Here is a 19,483-nt window from a genome sequence, read left to right as displayed (position 1 = left end):
ATGATTTTAGAGAGGAAGGGAGAGGGAGAGAGAGAATCACCGATTGGCTGCTACCTACATGATCCCCAATTGAGCCTGCAACCCCGACCCGGAATTGAACTGTGACCTCCTGGTTCACAGGTCAATGCTCAACCACTGAGCCACACCGGCCAAGCTCAACTTGTGTTGATTTTAAAGAGAAAAATAAAGACAATTTGGGGGGAGAATATATCCTTTCCTGTCACTATTTCAAATAGCTGTTTTCATATTTTGTCTCATGAATGCTGATTTATGGAGAAACTGGGACATGAATTGCTTTCATTTTATTTTTCCTTCTCTTTCAAATAGGAGTGTTTTCTATCCCTTAAAGGCCTCATTTTCAGACAGCAAGGAAATGAGGAACTAATTTCTCAAATTTCTGCTGATGGTGATTTAAAGAATTAACCTTGCTAGAAATACTAGCATTTTGAAAGTGGACTCCAAACTTTCAAATGACAAAGTCAGTTTTAGAGGAGGAATGACAGCCAGTGAGGTGGGGTCAAGGTTAAGGGGTTCTTTGCAGTGTTTCATCATGGCATTCTGGCAGTCTGACAGGTATGCTTCCCCACTGCCTTCACTATAAAGGAAAATTTATTCCTTAGACATACAGGATACGAATATCCTCTTTCTATTCACTTTCACAGAGGCAACTTATAAAGCCAGGGAGAATAACAGTGATAAATGGCGACTTTACAACTTAAAGCTATTCTAAAATTCTATGATTTCATCAAGGAGCAGGGTAAATTCTTAGAAACCAACCTTATATTTTAGTTCTATGCTCAGTAACTACGCAACCTGCTGACTGTGGGAGTTGAGCATACAGAAATCTCTTACACTCCTACTCAGGGTATTTCCCTATTTTTCTACCTCCCTCATATCTACTGTCTACTTATCTATGGTAAACTGTGAAAGACTTCTTACCCCAGGTTTATACTAATCTGAACTCTTCTCAAAAGGTCAGGAAATATGTCTTAATTAGTCTTAACCACATACTATAGTTCTCTTAGAGGAGTTCACAAATTAAACTTTTTAAAAATCAGTTAAAACTTGCAATGAATTTATTTTCTAAAATCAATGCTGTGTGTGTGTGTGGGGGGGGGGGGATGTTCCCTAAACAGATATTGAACCCAATTGAACGAAACCATTATGTGATCTAGTTTAAATCCTGACGGCAAGGTTTGAAATCTCTATTTTAACTGATTATATTACATAAATTGATGGCTTCATTTCTTTCCTTTATATCTGAGAAATCGCAGTAGGGAAAAGAAACTCATTGTCCCCAAAAAAGGTTTTCAAATTGAAAGTGACCTAGTCACAGGAATAGAAGGTAAAGCAATGACTCTGAGAAAGCCCAAGCCATCCTTTTAATAGAGAAGAAGTTAATGCCACTCCCCATTTTGCACCCCCAAAGGGAAAGCCCAGAAAAATGGAACACTCACCTACAGGCACTGGCCTAAGCCTGTCTGTGCCCGTTGCTTCCCCTTCCTTTTAGCTATGTCCATACTTGGGCTTTATAGCTCAATATTCTAGGAACACAGTGGGGTGCAGGCCTGAAACCAAGTCTCTTACTTTCTTGCATAGGGGACACTTCACAATAAAATGTATTAATTAACAATTCATAAGGAAAATTTATCACTTTTTAAGCTACTTAAAGCCTAATTTTTTGGTTACAGCTTGTTGAAAGAAGACCCAGTTTTCACGATAAGCACACCATTTCGTTTCTTAAGCAGCGACACTACATTGTCTTTTGATCCAAAGGATCATAGCCCTCATCATACAAAAAACTTGCTCCTGGGTAACATACAATAACTTCTCACAGAGTGCACCATAAATATATACAAGGAATAGAACTTTATTTTTTTTAAAAAAGCACAAAAGGCGCCTTCTAGATGCATTAGACATACATTATTGACACGAGAAGATCCACACTGCGTCCACTGTGAGACTCATACAGATAATATCAACAAAACAAAAATAATTAGGCTGATTTTTATCCAAAGTAATCAGGGAATGATTACAATTTAAAATTGAATAATGACGAAATATTTCCACAAACATTTTGTAAATGGATCACCTCACGGCAAGCATTCATTATCTTCAGTTCATTCTTAACAATAATCTCAAAATTAGTACCGGGTGAACTATTAACATTTGTAAAAGAGTTATTTAGCTATAACACAGATAATCATAAAAGTTCTCTTTAAAATATCAGCCCAATTATATTCAGGTCCAAGATCACATTACAAAGGCTTGCTTACAAAGTCTTAAAATCATACAAAAAAACCCACGGTAAAATAACTGCAATGCTTTTCCCGTTTCACAGATGAGAAAATGGAGAGTTAGAAAGGATAGTGACTTGCCCCGCTATAATAATTGAAACAGTCAAAAATATAAACATTCATATTCTGAATTAAATGTCTACTATTAAAATATTGGTTTGCATTGATTGTTGAAGAAAAATATTAAGATTACATAAACCCATTTTTAAAATAAAAAATAATTTAAGCATATACTATTATTGGTGATAGTTTTTCTTTTTCTTTTTTCTTCAGCAAATATTATTGGTGATAGTTTTTGTCTTAATATCTGCAAAAGTTTTCCCCAAAATACGGCCTATTGTAGTGGTGCCGTTTTCCTTTCAAGAACCTACCTAAGTATTTTAGGTAAATAAAAACTAAAACCTGACATTTTTATAACATAATATGTTTTATAAAACATTCCTATAACTCCTCCAAATCTACGTCTGTATTGTGATAAAATACAAATAGTTAATAAGAAAACCCATGAAGATTACGAATACTCTTCAATTTAATATTTTATATCTAGAATGCCATGAAACTAACTGAAATGTAATATTCTGGGTCTATCTATACTTTCAACATGGTTATTAACAGGTCTTATTTTATTTTTTAGAGTCAAATTAGATCAGTTTTGAAGGAATTTTGTAAGCATTTTAAATTGCTGCCCTTTTTGTTTCTTTTTGGCTTTAAAAGGGAGGAAAGGGACAGCTCAAGAGGTCATCTACCCTAATGTGGAGCTCTCCTAGGAAAAAACTAAGAAAAGCAAGTTAGAAATTCAGATTAACATTTAAAGCAGGGGGCATATTTTTACACTTAAAAGACTGGCGACTTAATCAAGTTTTCTGGATTTGTGATTCAAAAAAATCCTCTATGACGAAATTTATTTAGTGGAATCGTATGAGACCAAAAACTTGTTCCAGTACATTTGCCACACCTTATGACATATATTTCCAAATTCAAATGACAATGAATTCAGCAGAACAACACCCACAAATTAGAATTACTAACATTTTCTGTCCCATCCATTGGGCATATGTAGATCTTATAAAAGAAGTAAAAGTATGGGCCAGGATATATAAAACATTTGTAAAGTATTACTTTAACGTATTTTCCCTACTTCACGATGGTCTCCTGTTATTAACAACCATTTCACAATTTGAAAACGAAGTGAAATGTATTAATACTTGTATAGGTTTTCACAGCATGCCTTTCACACTGCTTTCACACACATAATTATTTTGATGATTAAAGTTAGTCGCAAATATCCCCATTTTCAGAGAATTAACAGAATATACGTATTTGTTTATAGTCCTATTACTTACTAATTAAAAGCAATTAACCGTGATCAATAATGCATTTCTAATGCATATTCCTAAAGTCACACTTTTTCTCCTGTATAAATTTTAATACACAGGGATAATATAATTTAAATGTCACAGTGATTTTGAAATTATATTGTGATTTTTAAAAATTATCATTATTTTTAAATGTAATTCTGAAATATACAAAGAAATAAACATTAAGAAAACTAGTCTCTTCAAAGAAAATAGTGTATTTAATTATTAAAAATACCAGTCACAGTAATTTTAAAAAGAAATTATAGCCCTGGCTGGAGAGTTCTGCTGGTTACAGCATCGCCCTGATACAGCAAGGTTGTAGGTTTGATCCCCGGTCAGGGTACATACAAGAAGCAACCAATGGATGCATAAATAAGAACAACAAATTGATGTTTCTCTCTCTCAAATCAATTTTTAAAAAGATTTTAAAAAAGAAATTATATTTCTTTAAATTTAAAAGAATGAAAAATACAGTGCCCCAAAAAACTTAGCTCTGGAGTTCTGCAAATCTTTATAATTCACGATGTCATGCTTTTTATAGCAGTTCTTGTAAAAGCTAGAAACAAATATGAAAAAGTTTTGATTTAAAAAATTATATCACGAGTTTTCCCCCCCAGTGAGTTGCAAAAGACTGCGTAGTCACTAGTTGATTCTAAGATCTTGTAATTTAAGATATAATTATTAGCCAGTGAAATATCAAATATCATCTCATTTAAATAAAGGAGAAAATTATGAGAAGTACACAGCATGACAAGCATGGATGGTTTTGTAATAACTTCACTTTTGGGCGAATACAACATCAGTTTAAAATTTGTGTGTCTGAAGTAATACTACGAAATCTATTAACTCTAGAGTGAATCTGATTTAAAATAGACAACACAGAACTTGTTTTAAAGCCTGAGCAGGCTCTTCGGACATATCACTCCAAATGCTACCTGGGAGCATCTCGGCGTGTTTTCTATAAAAGTTTAGTAGGAGTGGAAGGCATTCCCGTCAGAGAAAAGCCCCAGTGACCGTCTAGGTCAGCCCCTGCCCAGGAGGGTTTCCTACGCCTCTGGCACCACCAGGCTGGTTCTGCTCTCGGGGAGCCACGGGCCCCTCAGCGGCAGCAGGCAGGTACCACCAGCACCGGGGATCTGCCACTGTGAGGGTACGGCAGCCCTGTCCTCGCAGTGGCTCCGGGTACGACGTGTTCCCTGAGTGATAGCAGCACTTGCCGTGAAATAACGCACTGCCAGATCAGGTGCTCCCCTGCAGCAAGGGGTTCCACCAGCTCAGCTCAGCATCTTGCCCGGGTTTGTTTTCAGATGATAACTCACGCGGATTAGTTTTACATTTTGTCCCCAAGAAAAGAAGAAAACCTTTAGCTTCTTCACGACAGGCGCATACACACACACACACACACACACACACACACACACACACACACACATATACATATATACATACACACATATATATGTGTATGTGTGTATATATATGTGTGTATGTGTATATGTATGTGTGTGTATGTGTATATGTGTGTGTGTGTGTGTATATATATATATATACACACACACATACATATATATATAAACTTTACTCGCCTGAAGTAATGACACTAGTTCCCCAACCATCATCCCCAGCCCCGAGCGCCCTGATGTCACGGCCGCAGTGAGCGCACAGCCCGTGACGGGATCCCCGTCAGGACGACCACCCGCGAAGGGCGGACGCGGCAGCCCACCTTCCAGCCGCCGCCGTCGGGGCGCCGACTCACCTGAGCCCGGAGCCCGCGCGACCAGCAGCGCAGCCTCCGACGCAGCGCCGAGGTGAGGCCCTCGGCGCCGCCGACCTTATATAAAAGCCGCGGCGGCTACTCCCGGCTCTGCCCCTCACCCCAGGCTCCTCCCCAGACCCGGCATCCAGTCCACGGCCGCACACCCACCTGCGCCCGCGCCCGGGGCCGCGCCTCCGGGAGGCGCCCCCTCCGCCCCCTCGGCCAGGCCACGACGCGGCGGGCACCCGTGGGAGCCACGACCCTCACGCTCCCGGTCCAAACCCGGGGGGTGTGTGCGCGGGAAGGGGGGGGGGGCGCACGCTCCATCCCTGACGCCCGGGGAGCCCGGCCCACACCTCCGGACCCCACTCGGCTCCGAGCTAGCGGAGCGATGACAGGCACCGGGGCGGGGGCCCCACGGACGCCCCTTGCTAGCCGGGCACGACGACTCCACGCAGCGCCTCGCCGTCCGGGCTCTGCAGACCCCGCGGGACTCCACGGCCGCGGGACCGCCACGCGCGGGACCCCGCGCTTCTGCCCCCAAGTTCCCCGCGAGCGGCTCCCGGACGCCGGCGCGCCTCGGCGGGAGACGCGGATTCCCAGTCCTCTCCGGGCGGCGGGACCGCCGGCCGCTCACGCCGCCCCGCGTGCAGCCCGCGCCCTTCCCCGCCGGGTCAGCTCCCGCTTCTCGGGGCGCGACCCTCCGCCCGGACCGCCAGCCCCGTCCCCGCGGGCCGCGACCCCCCACCAGGGACCCCTCCCGGCGACCCTCAGCCCATCGCCCCGCTCTGCCCGCGCCTTCGGCCGGTCGCCTCAGCCCTCAGCCCTCAGCCCTCAGCCCGACTCCCCGAGTCCCGACTCCTGGCGCGCAGCCTCCCTCCGCGCCCCCTCGCCCCGCCGACCGGCGGCGGGAGAGCCGCGGGGCCCCGGACTCTGACCTGTGGCGGCGGCGGCGTGGCGCCCCGCTCCGGCGTCCCGGAGGCTGACCGAGCCCCCCGGGCGGCGGCTCCGCGCGGGCTCCGGCTCCGGCTCCGAGTGCGGTCGCCCCGCCCGCCCGCGGCCGAGAAGGACCCGAGGGGGCGGCGGCGCGGGCGGCGGGCGCGGGCCGACGGCGGGGAGGGAGCGACCGCGGCGCCCGCCTGGCGCACAGTAGGGCCCCGGCCGCCGGCTGCCTCCTCGGAGCGCCTACTCTGCGCCCGGCCGGGCCTGTTCCTCACAACCGCCGCTGGGAGGCGGCCCCGAACGGCCCCGCTTCACAGTCAGGCCCGAGCGGCGCGGAGGGACGCGGCGTCCCGCCGGCGGAGAGCCCAGGTGTGGGGTTCCGGGCCCGCCCGTCCCCGTCGCTCTTCTCAGGGACATTCTTTATGAAAAGACACTAAACACACGTCGGGTCACCTGTGTTTCAGTCTGACATGCTGGAGCGACACACTGTCAGGGTCCCCCTTTGGCATTTGTGATCCACACAGGTAACCAGCCACTGAAAGCGACGGGTTTTAGTTTAATCACGAAAAGCACTTCTGAACCCGTGCACAGACCGTCGTTAATTCTTTGGCAGTGGTTGTGACCCGGCGGGGCCCGGCACGTGGGGTTGGGGGGGGGGGACCCCAAGCTTCCCAGTTTGAGAAACCTTTGGGCCCTGCAGCCCTGAAGCAGGTCCTTGTGGGCAGCTGCTCTCCCTGCAGCTCTCCATCGGCCTGGCCTGTCCGAGGGGCCCGCAGATGCCGGCCAGATGCCCGGCCGCAGGCCTTCCCTCTCCGCCCGCCTCCTCCCGTCTCATCTGCTGAACCGGCCTGGGCCTGGCCCTCGGGCGGTGCAGGCGAGTCAAGTCCCCGATTTCAAGAAGCTTCTCCATTCCTTGCCCAAGACGCTCTCCATTCTTTTAGCACCTTCATTTGCGGGGGCCTCGGTCTTTTCCCTCTAGGGCAGAAGTTCCTCGTTTGTTATGTGAAGTAAAATGCTGTGAGGATGAGCATCATCACTTCAGCCGCGATTCAGAGCTTCGGCCGATAAATGCGTGTCTTTCCACGCGTCCCCTGGCATGAGAGGCCGAGAGCCGTAGCCCTTTAGGGACTTTGGAGACCATCTCATCGACCCCCGAAAAGCCCCGTTTCTTTGCCTGCCACTTGGGCAGTCACGTTGACATGGCTGAACATTCTACACTCGGGCATGGAGTGCTGTAGGCATCCTACTTCTTTTTTAAAATTTAAATTCTTTATTGTTTGAAGTCTCCTTTTCCCCCCTATTGACCTCCACCTGGCCGCTCCCACCCCTCAGCACGTACGCTCACCCCTTCCGCCCCCCCCCCCCCCCCCGTGTCCATTGGTTTTGCTCACATGCATACACACAAGTCCTTCGGTTGATCTTTACCCCCACCCCCCCAACCCCCCTCCCTCATAGGTTGGACTGCACCCTACTTCTTGATCATTCCGGGGTTCCGAACTGCTTTATTTTTAAGAACAGCTTTATTGAGACGAAATTTACAAAAATCTAACATTTAAATACTATACATTTTAAATGTACAATTTAATTATTTATAATTTATTGACAGAATTGTGCCAGCATCACCATCATGTAATTTTAGAACATTTTCATCACCCTCCGAAGAAAACTTCCATCCATTAGCAGTCATTCCCATTAAGGGCCGCCAAATTAGGCAACCACTAATCAGTTTCTGCCTCCATAGACATATTTATTTTGGACATTTCATATAAATGGTATCACATGTGGTCTTTTGTGACTGGCTTCTTTTACTTAACATAATGTTTTGGAGGCTCACCAAATGTTATCAGTATTTCATTCACTTTTTGGCTAAATAATATTCCATTATATGAGTATATCACATTTTGTTTATTCATGTATCAGTTGATGAATATTTGGGTTGTTTCCATTTTTGGCTGTTAGGAATAATGCTGCTGTGAACACTCATGAACAAGGTTTGTGTGGACATATTTTTCATTTCTCTAAGGCATATACCTCAGAGCAGAATTTCTGGGTCATATGGTAACTCTATATTTAATTTTTAAAAAGTTGCCAGATTGTTTTCCAAAGCAGCTGCACCAATTTACATTCCTATCAGCAGTTTATGAGGATTCCAATTTTTCTACATCTTTGTTGTCTGTCTTTTGTAATTTAGCTAACCTAGTGGGTGTGAAGTGGTATCTCATTGTGGTTTTGATTTGCATTTTCCTAATGACTAATTACACAAGCATCTTTTCATCTGTTTATTGGCCATTTGTATATCCTCTGAAGAAAAGTCTATTCAAATCCTTTGTGCATTTTTAAATTGGGTTATTTGTCTTTTTATTTGTTTATGTACAAGTCCCTTATCAGGCATATAATTTGTAAATATTTCCTTCTATCCTATAAGTTGTTTTTACTTTCTCCATGGGGTCATTTGAAGCAAAAGGTTTTTTGATTTTGGTAAAATCCAATTTATTTTTTTCTTTTGGTGTTAAAGCAATGCCTAATCCAAAGCCATGAAAATTTACTCCGAAGTTTTCTCCTAAGACTTTTATAGGTTTAGCTCTTACCTTTAGGTTGTGATCCGTTTTGAGTTTAATTTTTATATGGTGCTTTGGTTGGGAACGTTCCAATTCAACTACATTGACTAAAGGGAATCTCACTGTAGTGAATTCATAACTGGTGCAACATTTTAGAGTTGATTTGAATACTTTCTAAATTCCCTTGTAAATAAAAACATTTTGTGATTTTTCAAAAGTGATCTGTAGTTAATGAAGCTTATAAATGTAAGAAGTTAAGTAATATAAACACAAATAATATAAATCTGTCTTTTAAACTACTGGTCTTGATCCATTGATAGCTTATTAAAATCAGTTTAGTGGATCATAACCAGTATTTTTTAATGTCAAATAAAACATATCAGAAGAGAAACTATCAGAAAGCACCTCTCAAATTAAAGAAAGTATTGTTTCATAATTTTTGCGTTATTTATGTATGTGCATTTGTGTGTACCGGGAAATGGTATGTTTCTTACCGTGCGCCACATTTTAAAAAGTTGGAAAAACACTGTATAATATATAGTTGCAAAATTCTTTCATTCCACAAACATTTATTGAGTGCTTATTTTATGCCAGGCCCTCTGCTAAGTGCTCGGGATAAAATGATAAACAGCACATGGTCTCCACCCTGCAACAGTGCACATATGCAGTTGGATCCATATGTAGTTTCTGGAGACAAAAGATTGTGCCTGGGTTCATTTTCCTCAACCACAAGGGCTCCTTCCAAATTTCTGATCCTGTAGTGTGTGTGTGTGTGTGTGTTTGTATTTTTTTTTTTTTTTTTTTTTTGCAATTAATGCTCAGTTGTTTGTCTCATTTGAGATGTGTCGACATATTGGCTTTTCTTCTAACTAGGGGAACTTTGGTCCTAGGTTCATAATTGCATACTATGTTTTTATATTCGGAAGAAAGTACAGATCTACTAGCAGGAGTTGGTCATAACTGAATTGATTCCCATTTTACTCCAACTATATGTAAACAGAGTCCCACAGACAGATGCCAGGTATTTTTAAATTCTGGTAAACTACTTTTTAAAATATATACATACTAGGGGCCCGGTACACGAAATTCGTGCACTGGGGGGGGGGGGGAATGTCCCTCAGCCCAGCCTGCCCCCTCTCACATACTGGGAGCCCTCAGGCGTTGACCCCCATCACCCTCCAATCGCAGGATCGGCCCCTTGCCCAGGCCTGACGCCTCTGACAGAGGTGTCAGGCCTGGGCAGGGGACCCTCATTTCCCCCCATCACTGGTTCTGCCGCCAGCCCAGGCCTGATGCCTCTGGCCCAGGCATCAGGCCTGGGCAGGGGACCCCCAGACCCCTCCGATTGCTGGCTCTGCCCCTTGCCCAGGCCTGATGCCTCGGCCAGAGGCATAGACCCCCATCACCCTCAGATCGCCTGATCGGCCCCTTGCCCAGGCCTGACGCCTCCGCCAGAGGTGTCAGGCTTGGACAGGGGACCCCCATCTCCCCCCGATCACTGGCTCTGACCCCCGCCCAGGCCTGAGGCCTCTGGCCCAGGAATCATGCCTGGGCAGGGGACCCCCATCTCCCTCTGATCGCTTGCTCCACCCCCCGCCCAAACCTGACGCCTCTGACCCAGGCTTCAGGCCTGGGCAAGGGGACCATCATATCCCCCCCAATCACCGGCTCCGCCCCCAGCCCAGGCCTGATGCCTCGGCCAGAGGAGTTGACCCTCATCACCCTCCCATCACCAATCACCGGATTGGCCCCTTGACCAGGCCTGAGGCCTCCGGCAGAGGTGTCAGGCCTGGGCAGGGGACCCCCAGCTCCCCGTGGTTGCAGGCTCCGCCCCTGCCCAGGCCTAACGCCTCTGGCCTAGGCGTCCGGCCCGGGCAGCGGGGACCCGCAGCTGCAGCGGCCCCGCGATCGTGGGCTTCGCTTTAGGCCCAGGCAAGGGACCCCTAGCTCCCGGGACTGCCAGCTTCGACCGTGTCCAGCTCCCATCGCTGGTTCCACCCCTACTTCCTGCTATCACTGGCCAGGGCGGAAAAGGCGCCTGATTCTCCGATCATGGCTGGGGGGCAGGGCAAAGGCGGCCCCAGGGCCACCTTTGCCCTGCCCCCCAGCTCTTAGCTCCCCCGTGGGTTTCCGATCACTGTCAGTGGCAGGGGGCTTCTTCCTGCTTTCCCTTTCGCCTCCCTGCATTGTGCCTACATATGCAAGTTAACCGCCATCTTGTTGGCAGTTAACTGCCAATCTTAGTTGGCAGTTAACTGCCAATCTTAGTTGGCAGTTAATTTGCATATAGCCCTGATTAGCCAATGAAAAGGGTAGCATCGTACGCCAATTACCATTTTTCTCTTTTATTAGTGTAGATATAGTTGATTTCAGAGGAAGGGAGAGGGAGAGAGAGAGAGAAACATCAATCCTTAGAGAAAATCACTGATTGGCTGCCCCTGCACACCTCCCACTGGGGATCAAGCCCAGAACCTGGGTATGTGCCCTGACCGGGAATTTAACCGTGACTTCCTGGTTCATAGGTTTGATACTCAACCACTGAGCCACATTGGCTGGTCAGGTAAACTACTTGTTTAAAAATATACATTTTTTAATTGATTTCAGAGAGGTAGGGAGGGGGAGAGAGAGAAACATCAATGATGAGAGAGAATTATTGAGTGGCTGCCTCCTGCATGCCCCCTACTGGGGATTGAGCCCGCAACCTGGGCATGTGCCCTTGACTGGAATCGAACCCAGGACCCTTCAGTCTGCAGGCCAATGCTCTAATGCTCTATCTACTGAGCCAAACCAGCTAGGGTGGTAAACTACTTTTTATGGGGAAAAAATTTAAATCATAACAAAAAGTTTATTTTCCAAAGGTTCAGCAAAAACAGTGTTGACATTAATAGGGACCTGTAACCATTTTGCAAATGAGTTTAGAAAAGTAATGTGCTGTGTTTCCAGTCATCCAATCGAGTCACTTATTTGCAGCAGCTGTGTACAAGCATAACTCTGACATTTGCTCCTCCTCTTTACCTGAGATACCATTTATCAGTCTATAAACACCATAGATTCTCAGATGATTTATAAGATCTTAATTTAAAATTTAAAAAAGTATAACTAGTTCAACATGCTGAACAGGTTAAACACACACGTTGACATCTACAAATAAATCTACTTTTTAAATGACTCTATTATGTTCCCACACATGATTTTAAAATCTAACTATGAATTTTCACCTGCAACTTTAAATATTATTAAGGTCCTTTTCTCTCCTCCTTTCTCTATTCTGTCCCTTCTTTCTTGCTCCTCACCAAATGACTTGCCTATTTGTTACAAAGTATTAAGTACCAAAGTCAGGCTTGTAACTCAATTTTGGAAAGAATTGAAGGAGACATAATTTTAAGGCCATTTCTTCAATAACACACTTTTCTTTAATATTGAATGAAATAACTCCCTATTTTGAGAATATTTTATTTTTTTCATAATTTATGAACACCTATGAAATTAATGATGATATTTAATTCCAAGAAATTCCATTTGGTAGTTTCAGTAGTTTTGAGCTAGACTATTCAAGTTTTAAGGTTTTACTGGTTTGAAAACATCTTTTAAAGGTTAAAAAATACTTCTGATTTTCAGGGAATAATAAAGAGAACATTTTGCATTGCTTTATCAATATTTCTCCACTTTCCCCCCCCCCCTAAAAATTGACCCATCTTTGTATATCAGATTGACCTTTAAGTATTAAGAGGTAGGAAGTAGAATAGCAGATGTTGGGAAGAGAAGCTTTCCTGTTCACCTTGGGGTGGCAGAGTTTTCAGAACAGGAAAATTGTCCTACTTTCCATTTGTCTTTTCCTTTCAAGAGGTTTGTTTTAATTAAGTACTGGTGGAATGGAAAGTGTCCTGACCTTTATCTTTACTCATTGTGACCTTGAGCAGGAAACTCACCCTCTCTGAGGCTTCGTTTCCTCATTTCTGAAATGGAAATATATCTTCATAATCTCATCAATGAGATAACATGAGAAAATGCCAAGTTAGGTTCTTAGTAGGAACTCAATAAATGTTGTATATTAAATGGGTTAAAGCATTGAGAATTTTTTTCTGGTAGTCACTCAATATAGTAAAGCCCAATTTGGATGTTAAGTGAAGGTTTTCTTTTCATATATGCATATTTAGTCATCATGGGGTCTACATGGACACACTACTTTCTTGCATGTAAAAAATTTCACTATTCTAATAGGTAGATTTTGAAATAGTGATGGGCCCCAGGTCCTTCTGTGAATTTATAGGCCCTAGACTTGGCCATATAAAACAAAAACACAGACATTTCTGTGATGGAAAACAGAAGTAGACAGAATAGTATGACATAGTATGACACTTCACAACCCCACCCCGCCCAGCCCAACCTACCTTCATTCCCCGACCTCTGCCATGCCCATAATCAGTTTCAGTTTATGGTCAACCTTGTTTCTTCTATACCCTCACCAACCTCCCTCAAAATCCCCAAAGCACAATTTATCATAAAACTTTCAAACTGTTTTAAAATGTTGTTCTTAAGTCCTTTATTTAAAAGTTGGTTTGATTTGCTCTGGGAAATTTTGGATTTATCAAAAAAGTTTCTTTACTGAAAATTTCTTAACTCAAAGTCTTTTACGGGCGAGCTGTAGAATGTGTTCATTGCTGGGAGAACCATTGCCTATGGAGTTCCAGAGGACCTAAGGGCGTAAATATGTTCAGGCTGAGAAATGGGCAAGGAAGTTGGACCTGGGGAAAGGTAGTTATGGTAGTTTCAGTTGTTAACAACAACCCTCCTCCAAAAAAAAAAAAAACCCCACCACCACACAACAATACCTGTGTACCTGTGCCAAGAACAGTTTTCAATAGATACAAGTCCCCTAAGTTTTGGGAAAGCTGGGGAACCTGGCTTGGATGGACACCTTCAGCCACCAGAAGTTTTCTTCTTTTAGCACCCTTTACCCTCTATTTGGGTTGTACAAATGAGTATCTTGTGCTAAAGGTTGGGGAGCATTGAAACACCCTATTCTTCCCTTCTGGAAGTCCTCCCTGGGAGTAATCATGTTCCTCTGTGCTCGGATTGCTCCTCTCCACTTGGTGCAGTCTCCTAGTCTCACACTTGCTGCAGTTTGGTATAGGGTGTTGGTGAAGTGTCTCTCTTCCCTTAGTGAGATTAAGTGCTTTGACAGCAGAAGCCATGGTTTACTAATCTTTTCATGCCCAGGACATACTGCACTGCAATGCCTAAAACCAAATAGGTGGGCAATCAATGATTGATTGCGGAGTGTTTAACTTGCAAGACCATGACTACTATTGAGTAAATAACTTGTGTCACCTGTCATCAAGAGGTCTTCCATCACTATTGTTCTTTATTCTCTTAAGAGTTTTATTTTTCTTCGTACCATGAATCGCTACCTGAAATTACTTTTTAAACTTTTATTTGTTTATTTGTCTACCTGCACTAGAATGTAAACTCCATGAATACAAATGATTTTAAGAAGACTTTATTATTATTTGAGAGCAGCTTATGTTCACAGGAAAATTAAGAGGAAGGAACAGAAATTTCCCATGTACTACACTCTAAGACAGGGATTTTTAAAATTCATGTTTGTAGCCCTAGCTTATGGCAAGTGACAGGCTGTCAATGAGTTTTTATTATTGAAACAATAGGAATGTCAAATTTTAATCACCTTTAGAAGTTGCATTTTCAACACTTGTGTCTACAAGTTTGATGAATATTTATGTATGTAAACCCCAGCCCAGCTACTAAATGGAGCCTTGCTTAGGTGATCACAGGCCTTTCTGTTCTTATTAATGTAATTTTGTTTTGGACATTGGGACCCCTGTGCCAACTCTGCTCTTGATACACGGAACCACTACTATTGATAAACAAGTTTTGTTTTGAGCAGAGTCTGAGGACTGAGCATTTTGAGTCTACAGCTTAAGAACTGGGCTTCCTAGTAGAGTGATTTCAGATGTTCTGTTCCTACAATGATTTTTCAATAATACATATGCCTTTTTAAAAAGGTGTTTTTAGGCATCTAGGTACCCACCTCTTAAATGTCTAAAGGACATGAACTACAATACCAACAGGCTTTTTGCTGCTGTGGTCATCATACAGATGTTTTTCTAGTCTTCAGCTTGCTAGCCTTGGCATTACACTTAAAGGAGCATTTTTCATACATCTAAAGAAAATGATGTCCCTTTCTGGAAGTGACACTTCGGAACAGGTGACTTTTTCCTTCTGTTTTGCATTTCTACTGCACCTTAAATGTTTAAGTAACTGGAAAGTTGATTATGAATTGCATTTATATGCATAGAAACTTTTGTACTATAGTGGGAGGGAGGTGGTGAGATGTATATGCTTTACTGAAGAGTAATACTTTGTCTATTGACATCACAGCTTGGCAGCATCTCTTCCTACCACCATGACATGGATATTTTTCCCTCTTCAAAGTATTTTTATGATTTTAATATCTCATAACTATTCATTTATTCTCTCAGTAAAATTTCAGTAGGTTAATTTCTAAATATCTTTAACTAGCATGCAGCACAAATAAACAAGAAAATCAAACAAAAACTCATAGACACAAACAACAGTATAGTGGTTACCAGAGGGAAGGGAGGCATAAAAAGGGTAAAAGGGTTCAAATATATCGTGACTAAAAAAGATTTGACTCTGGGTGGTGAGCATACACTGCGATATACTGGTGATATATCATAGAATTATACACTTGAAACCTATATACTTTTATTAACCAACTAGGGGCCCGGTGCATGAAATTTGTGCACTGGGTGTGTGTGTGGGGGGGAGTGTCCCTCAGCCCAGCCTGCCCCCTCTCACATACTGGGAGCCCTCAGGCGTTGACCCCCATCACCCTCCAATCGCAGGATCGGCCCCTTGCCCAGGCCTGATGCCTCTGGCTGAGGCGTCCGGCCCGGGCAGCGGGGACCCGCAGCTGCAGGGGCCCCACGATCGTGGGCTTCGCTTTAGGCCCAGGCAAGGGACCCCTAGCTCCCGGGACTGCCAGCTTCGACTGTGCCCAGCTCCCATCGCTGGCTCCACCCCTACTTCCTGCTATCACTGGCCAGGGCGGAAAAGACACCTGATTCTCCTATCATGGCTGGGGGGCAGGGCAAAGGCCGCCTTTGCCCTGCCCCCCAGCTCTTAGCTCCCCCCTGGGTTTCCGATCACTGTCAGTGGCAGGGGGTTTCTTCCTGCTTTCCCTTTCACCTCCCTGCATTGTGCCTACATATGCAAATTAACCGCCATCTTGTTGGCAGTTAACTGCCAATCTTAGTTGGCAGTTAATTTGCATATAGCCCTGATTAGCCAATGAAAAGGGTAGCTCGTACGCCAATTACCATTTTTCTCTTTTATTAGTGTTGATGTGACTCCAATAAATTTAATTTTTAAAATGTTAGAACTAATAAATGAGTTCAGTAAAGTTGCAGGATATAAAATTAATATACAGAAGTCTGTTGCATTTGTATACACTAATAACAAATGATCATAAGGAAAAATTAAGAAAACAATCCCATTTATAGTTACATAAAAAAAAAGAGAATATAATACCTAGGAATAAATTTAACCAAGGAGGTAAAAGATCTATACTCAGAAAGTATAAGATATTGAAGAAATAAATTAAAGAGGACACAAATAAATGGAAGAATATACCTTACTTAAGAATTGCAAGATTATGCCCATACTACCTAAAACATTGTATAGATTTAATATGATCCCAATTAAAATACCAATGGCATTCTTCTCAGAACTAGAACAAATAATCCTAAAATTTATATGGAACCACAAAAGGCCTTGAATAGCCAAAGTAATGTTGAGGAAAAAGGAGAAAATGGGAGGTATCATGCTCCCTGATTTTAAAATATATTACGAAGTTATAAAAAACAAAACAGTATATTACTGGCACAAAAATAGACACATAGATCAATGGAACAGACGTGAGAGCCCAGAAAGAAACCCTCGTTTATATGGTCAATTAATATACAACAAAAAAGGCAAACACATAAAGTGGGGAAATGAACATCTCTTTAATAAGTGGTGCTTGGAAAACTGGACAGATATACACACACACACAAAAGAAAGAAAGTGGCTTATTTGACACTATATACAAAATTAACTCAAAATAGATTAAAGACTTAAATGTAAGACTTGAAACTATATAACTCCTGGAAGAAAACATAGGCAGTAAATTCTTTGACATTGATCTTAGCAATATCTTCTTGACATGTTTCCTTCGGTAAAGGCAACAAAAAGCGCCCCCCTTGAAAAAAAATTTAAATTAAAGGAACTACATCAAACTAAAAAGTTTCTGCATAGTGAAGGAAATGATCAACAAAATGAAAAGACAACCTTCTGAATGAGAGAAGATATTTGCAAATTGCATATCCGATAATGAGGTAATATCCAAAATAGATAAAAAACTCATACAGCACTGGTCCATGTGGCTCAGTTGGTTGGAGCACCATCCCATACACCAAAAGATGGCAGGTTCGATTCCATGTCAGGGCACATACCCAGGTTACGGGTTATGGGCACATACCCAGGGCACATGTCAGGACACATACCCAGGGCGCATGCAGGAGGCAACCAATTGATGTTTCTCTCTCACATCAATTTTCCTCTCTCTCTTTTTCTGGAATCAAATAAACAAACAAACAAATAAATAATTTTAAAAAACCCATACAATTCAATAACAAAAAAACCAAACAACCTATTTAACAAATGGACAAAGGATCTGAATTGCCATTTTCCCAAAGAAGACATCCAAATGGCTGTCAGGTATATGAAAAATTGCTCAACATCCCTAATCCTTAGAGAAATGCAAACCAAAACTACAATGAGATCTCACACCTGTCAGAATGACAAACATAAAAAATTCAACAAACAACAAGTGTTGATGAAGATATGGAGAAAAGGAAACCCATGTGTACCATTACAGGAATTGTACATTGGTGCAGCCAATGGAAAACAGTATGGTGATACCTCAAAAAATTAAAAATAGAACTGCCATATGACCCAGCAATTCCACTTCTAAGTATTTAACCAAAAAAAACCCCAAAACACTAATTCAAAAATATTACGTACCCCTATGGTCATTGTAGCATTATTTACAATTGCCAAGATGTGGAAGCATAAAGTGGGGATAAGAACACATATGTAATAATTAATAAAGAAATTTTTTAAAAAAGATATGGAAGCAACCTAGGTGTGCCCATCAATAGATGAATGGATAAAAAAGACACAATATGCCCTGGCTGGTTTGGCTCAGTGCATAGAGCGTCGGCCTGGGGACTGAAAGGTCCCAGGTTCGATTCCGGTCAAGGGCACATGCCTGGGTTATGGGCTCAATCCCCAGTCGGTGGCGTGCAGGAGACAACCAGTCAATGATTCTCTCTCATCATTGATGTTTCTATCTCTCTCTCCCTCTCCTTTCCTCTCTGAAATCAATAAAAAAATATATTTTTTAAAAAAGACACAATATGTATATACACATACACAGTGGAATATTACTATGCAATAAAAAAGAATAAAATCTTTCAATTTGCAACAACATGGATGGACCAAATGGGTATATAGTAAAATAAGGAAGAGAGAGAAAGATAAATATCATATAATTTCACTTATTTGTGGAATCTAAAGAAACAAAACAAAACAAAACAGAAACAGACCTAAATATAGAGAACAAACTGATGGTTGCCAGAGGGGAGAGAGGGCTGGGTGAAAAGTAAATTAAAAAAAAAATTTTTAAGGAAGAAAGAAACTGCAGGAAGGTAGGTAATACAAAACCAAGAGCATGGCAGTCTAGAGTCATTTACATTCAAACAGCCTTGTAATCCTCATAAGCTCTTATAAAATGTCAAGCCACTTGTATTCCAGTGTTCATAGCAGCATTATTAATAACAGCCAACAAGTAGAAACCATCCAAATGTACATCAATGGATGAATGGATAAACAGAATACGGTATATCTATACAATAGAATACTATTCAGCACTAAAAAGGAATGGAATGCTGATACATGCTAGACATTATGCCAAGTGAAAGCAGTCAGTCATAAAAGGCCTCACGTTGTATAATTCTATTTATGTAAAATGTAATAGGATAGGCAAATCTATAATGACAGAGATAGATTAGTGTTGCCAGAGTGTAAAAGAGGAAAAGATAGGGAAGGTTCTTTTGGGGTGATGACATGTTCTGGAATTAGACCATGGTGATGATTACACAACTTTGTGGAATAATAAAATCCACTTAATTGTACATTTAAAAGGTGAATTTTATGGCATGTGAATTTTAACTCAAAATTTTAAAGTGATGTTGAGAAAAATAAAGGATTATTTATACCCTCCCCTTACTAAATAAGAGCTATCATGTTTTTGCTTTTCCCTTCTCACACACTTACCTTGATTTGTCATTCTGTTATTCCAGGGCTGCAGCAGATTGTTGTGCATGTTGTAACTCTGCCCCAAACGGACACTCAAGTGGACAAAGAGGGTCTTGAGTCCTAGTCACACACTCATTCTACCTGAATGAAGGGGTACTTTTTCCTAATTCC

General features: G+C 42.6%; 1 protein-coding gene across 2 annotated transcripts in view; it reads right to left on the bottom strand.

Annotated features, from left to right (window-relative positions):
- Window positions 1-6,501, bottom strand: part of PPARG (peroxisome proliferator activated receptor gamma) — a 137,019-nt gene extending 130,518 nt beyond the window's left edge. The window contains exon 1 of one of the 2 annotated variants that reach the window (XM_059663613.1): window positions 6,350-6,501. The gene's annotated coding sequence lies outside the window, so the exon portion shown is untranslated. Of the gene's footprint in view, window positions 1-5,411; window positions 5,553-6,349 lie in introns of those variants that run through there. The other variant, XM_059663614.1, reaches the window with a different exon arrangement.
- Window positions 6,502-19,483: the final 12,982 nt, after the last annotated feature.

This window comes from Myotis daubentonii, chromosome 14, assembly GCF_963259705.1.
Source record: "Myotis daubentonii chromosome 14, mMyoDau2.1, whole genome shotgun sequence".
Taxonomy (NCBI): Eukaryota; Metazoa; Chordata; class Mammalia; order Chiroptera; family Vespertilionidae; genus Myotis; species Myotis daubentonii.
This window is presented reverse-complemented; position numbering and strand designations above follow the sequence as displayed.